Source organism: Lissotriton vulgaris, chromosome 8 (assembly GCF_964263255.1).
Source record: "Lissotriton vulgaris chromosome 8, aLisVul1.2, whole genome shotgun sequence".
NCBI lineage: Eukaryota > Metazoa > Chordata > Amphibia > Caudata > Salamandridae > Lissotriton > Lissotriton vulgaris.
This window is the reverse complement of record NC_141696.1, coordinates 1,471,380,837-1,471,385,836: the sequence shown is the minus strand read 5'-3', so window position 1 is coordinate 1,471,385,836 and position 5,000 is coordinate 1,471,380,837.

The following is a 5,000-nucleotide window of genomic DNA, read 5'->3' as shown; positions in this document are numbered from 1 at the left end:
GACCGGGCCCGGGGCTTGAGCCCAGTCCGGCAGGGCCCGGTGGTGCGGGAATACCCCTCCGTCCTGCAAGCCGGCCTGGGATCCGGGGCGCCCGGGACGGAGGGTCGACCGGGGCCCAGGGAGGCTCTCCCCGGCCTGGACTAGGGTTAGGAAAGCCGGGACTGGGGCCGGGACCGGGCCCGGGGCTTGAGCCCCGTCCGGCAGGGCCCGGTGGTGCGGGAATACCCCTCCGTCCTGCAAGCCGGCCTGGGGTCCGGGGCGCCCGGGACGGAGGGTCGACCGGGGCCCAGGGAGGCTCTCCCCGGCCTGGACTAGGGTTAGGAAAGCCGGGACTGGGGCCGGGACCGGGCCCGGGGCTTGAGCCCAGTCCGGCAGGGCCCGGTGGTGCTGGAATACCCCTCCGTCCTGCAAGCCGGCCTGGGGTCCGGGGCGCCCGGGACGGAGGGTCGACCGGGGCCCAGGGAGGCTCTCCCCGGCCTGGACTAGGGTTCGGAAAGCCGGGACTGGGGCCGGGACCGGGCCCGGGGCTTGAGCTCCGTCCGGCAGGGCCCGGTGGAGCGGGAATACCCCTCCGTCCTGCAAGCCGGCCGGGGGTCCGGGGCGCCCGGGACGGAGGGTCGACCGGGGCCCAGGGAGGCTCTCCCCGGCCTGGACTAGGGTTCAGAAAGCCGGGACTGGGGCCGGCGGGCCCGGGGCTTGAGCCCCGTCCGGCAGGGCCCGGTGGAGCGGGAATACCCCTCCGTCCTGCTAGCCGGCCGGGGGTCCGGGGCGCCCGGGACAGAGGGTCCATCAGGGCCCGGGGAGGCCTGAAGCCCCGGAGCCCCAGAGCCCCGGAGGCCTGGAGCCTTGGAGCCCCGGAGCTCCCTACAGGCCTGGGGCAGGCAGATTGGTGTCATTTCGGTCCCGGCCATCTGGTCGCCCCTCTCGCCTCGGCCATCTGGTCGCCTGCAATGCTTTCCTATAAAGCGACCAGATGGCCGGACTTCCCTGGAAGTGCCGATGAGGTGCCATTTGCCTCCCGGATCCCAGCCAGGGCTCCAGGAGGTTGGGCACGTTTGCGCCGTGGGTCCCCTCTGTCACCTCGAGTGCATGGATTACAAGAAATGGGGGTAATTTTCCTCCGGATTAGTAGGTGCAAGGGTATGCCCGAACACCCTTCCGGGGCTGGTTGTTCCCTGCTTGGGACCAGATGGGCGATGCCTGGGCAACACCTCCCAGGCATCCGGGGCTCCCTCCTCCGGCCCACAGAGTGGCAAAGTACCCGGGACGGGATCCATGGGTCCCAGGCCCTGTAACCCTGGAGCCCTGCAGACCTCGAGCCCTGGAGCCCAGCAGCCCCGGAGCTCTGCAGCCCTGGAGCCCTGCAGCCCAGGAGCCCTGGAGCCCTGGAGCCCCGGAGCCCCGGAGCCCCGTAGCCCTGCAGCCCCTCGAGCCATGGAGCCCTGCAGTCCCCGAGCCCTGCAGACCCAGAGACCCAGAGACCCAGAGACCCAGAGACCCATAGACCCATAGACCCAGAGCCCCAGAGCCCCAGAGCCCCAGAGCCCCAGAGACCCATAGACCCAGAGCCCCAGAGCCCCAGAGCCCCAGAGCCCCAGAGCCCCAGAGCCCCAGAGCCCCGGAGGCCTGGAGCCTTGGAGCCCCGGAGCTCCCTACAGGCCTGGGGCAGGCAGATTGGTGTCATTTCGGTCCCGGCCATCTGGTCGCCCCTCTCGCCTCGGCCATCTGGTCGCCCGAAATGCTTTCCTATGTAGCGACCAGATGGCCGGACTTCCCTGGAAGTCCCGATGAGGTGCCATTCGCCTCCCGGATCCCAGCGAGGGCTCCGGGAGGTCGGGCACTTTTGCGCCCTGGGTCCCCTCTGTTACCTCGTGTGCAGGGATTACAAGAAATGGGGGTAACTCACCTCCGGATTGATAGGGACAAGGTACTCTGGGACCCCTCTCGGCCTAGCGGTGTCCGTTGTGCCTGGGGAGCCTGGCTGGGTTCAAGAGCTCCGTCCGGGGCACCGTCCTGGGTCCTTCCGCGTGGCAGGGTGCCAGGGATGGGTTCCGGAGGGCCCGGGGAAGGCTACCCCTGTGCCTCTGGGCCTTGGGGTCCCCGGGCCCCGGATGGGGTGCTCTGGCCCAGGGCCCTGTCCTCCGGCCTGCCGCACTGTCAAAGGCCCGGCACTGGGTTCCGTGGTGCCCGGGGTGCCTCCCCGTGCTTGGCTGGGTTCAGGAGCTCCGTCCTGGGGCCCTCAGTTGCCCCGGGGAGGTTGGCCTCCTTGCCCGGGGGTCCGTCCTGGGTCCTGCCGCGTGGCAGGGTGCCTGGGACGGGGTCCGGAGGACCCGGGGTAGGCTTCCCCTGCGCCTCTGGGCCTGGGAGCCCCGGCAGGGTCGAGGGGCCTCGCCGGGCCCCGAGTGGGGTGCTTGGGCCCAGGGCCCCGTCCCTCCGGCCTGCCGCACTGCCAAAGGCCCGGGACTGGGTTCCGTGGTGCCCAGGGAGCCTCCCCTTGCTCCGCTGGGTTTTGGGAGCCCCGTCCGGGGCCCCTGAGAGGGTGGCCTCCATACCGGGGGCTCCGTCCTGGGTCCTGCCGCGCGGCAGGGAGCCCCGGAGCCCCGGAGCCCCGGAGCCCTGCAGCTCCTGATCCCTACAGGCCTGGGGCAGGCAGATTGGTGTCATTTCGGCCGCGGCAATCTTGTCGCCCCTCTCGCCTCGGCCATCTGGTCGCCAGCAATGCTTTCCTATGTAGCGACCAGATGGCCGGACTTCCCTGGAAGTCCCGATGAGGTGCCATTCGCCTCCCGGATCCGAGCGAGGGCTCCGGGAGCTCGCGCACTTTTTCGCCCTGGGTCCCCTCTGTCACCTTGTGTGCACGGATTACAAGAAATATGGGTAATTTTCCTCCGGATTGATAGGGACAAGGTACTCTCGGCCTAGCGGTCCTCAGCCGGCAGCTGGACGGGCCAGGATGTTGCCCCAGCCCCGGGTCTGTTCCTGGGCCTGCCGCGTGGCAGGAAGCCCTGGATGGGGTCCGGGAGGGCCCGGGGAGGCGTCCCCAGCGCCTCCGGTCTCCCAGATGGGGCCAGGGGCCCGGGTTGGGCTCCATCATGAGCACCACAGCTCCATGCCCAAACCCATTTGAACCGCCGCAGTGAAGGGGTTATAGGCGGGTATCTATTCGAATGCGAAAAATGCATGCCGTGACATCGCATTCCTTTACAGCGAGATGCCTTGGCATCACAAGTCAGTAGATCAACTTGATCTAGAGGACACACTAACTAAAGGCATAATAAAATCTATTTTTCAAACAGCAACCCGCGCAACAGGAGGGAAAGTGTTGATAAACTAGCCCCTTCGGTGCTGCTGACGACTTTAGCTCGTCACGATTCCAGTAGGGAAGGTGTTGGTTCATTCCTTATGTTGGAGCGCCATCTAGAGCAAGTCCGGTAGATAATGTGTTTGCAATAGTAGCGCGCAATGCTTTCCAACGGGGCGACCAGATTGCCGGGCTTACCTGGAAGGCCTGAGGCCTGAGGTCCAGGGGAGGGCGGCCTCCCCATCCCGGGCGCTGTCCTTGGTCCTGCTGCGTGGCAGGGTGCCCGGGACGGGGTCCGGAGGGCCCAGGGAGGCTTTCCCTGCGCCGCCGGGCTTGGGAGCCCAGGCTGGGTCCAGGGGCCCGGCCGGGCCCCGGGTCGGGTGCCACGGCCCTGGGCCCGGTCCACCGGCCTGCCGCACAGCCAAAGGACCAGGACGGGGTTCCGTCGTGCCCGGGAAGCCTCCCCTCGCTCGGCTGAGTTCAGCAGCTCCGGCCGGGGGCCCCTGAGGGCCCGGGGAGGGCGGCCTCCCCATCCCGGGCGCTGTCCTTGGTCCTGCTGCGTGCCCGAGACGGGGTCCGGATTGCCCTGGGAGGCTTCCCCTGCGCCTCCGGGCCTGGGAGCCCCGGCTGGGTCCAGGGGCCCGGACGGGCCCCGGGTCGGGTGCCACGGCCCTGGGCCCGGTCCCCCGGCCTGCCACACTGCCAAAGCTCCGGGACAGGGCTCCGTTGTGCCCGGGAAGCCTCCCCTCGCTCGGCCGAGTTCAGCAGCTCCGGCCGGGGCCCCTGAGGGCCCGGGGAGGGCGGCCTCCCCATCCCGGGCGCTGTCCTTGGTCCTGCTGCGTGGCAGGCTGCCCCGGGACGGGGTACGGAGGGCCCGGGGAGGCTTCCCCTGCGCCTCCGGGCCTGGGAGCCTCGGCTGGGTCCAGGGGCCCGGACGGGCCCCGGGTCGGGTGCCACGGCCCTGGGCCCGGTCCCCCGGCCTGCCACACTGCCAAAGCTCCGGGACAGGGCTCCGTTGTGCCCGGGAAGCCTCCCCTCGCTCGGCCGAGTTCAGCAGCTCCGGCCGGGGCCCCTGAGGGCCCGGGGAGGGCGGCCTCCCCATCCCGGGCGCTGTCCTTGGTCCTGCTGCGTGGCAGGCTGCCCCGGGACGGGGTCCGGAGGGCCCGGGGAGGCTTCCCCTGTGCCTCCGGGCCTGGGAGCCCCGGCTGTGTCCGGGGGCCAGGCCGGGCCCCAGGTCGGGTGCCACGGCCCCGGGCCTTTGGTCCCCACGCCCCCGTTCCCTGGCGCCAGCTCACTTTTTCGTTGGGGCATAGAGTGACACCGGCTGGCTTGACTTTCGTGCCCGGCTATCTGGTCTCTGGGATCCCCTCGGCCATCTGGTCTCTGGGATCCCCTCGGCCATCTGGTCTCCGGGATCCCCTCGGCCATCTGGTCTCTAGGTTCGCCTCGGCCATCTGGTCTCCCGCAATGCTTTCCTATGAGGGCGACCAGATGGCCGAACTTCCCTGGAAGTCCCGATGAGGTGCCATTTGCCTCCCGGATCCCAGCGAGGGCTCCAGGAGGTCGGGTACTTTCGCGCCTTAGGTCCCCTCTGTCACCTCAAGTGCACGGATTACAAGAAAGGGGGGTAATTTTCCTCCGGATTACTAGGGAGAGGGTCAGTCAGACCTCCGTGTGGTTTTGCGATTCTGAATCAGGG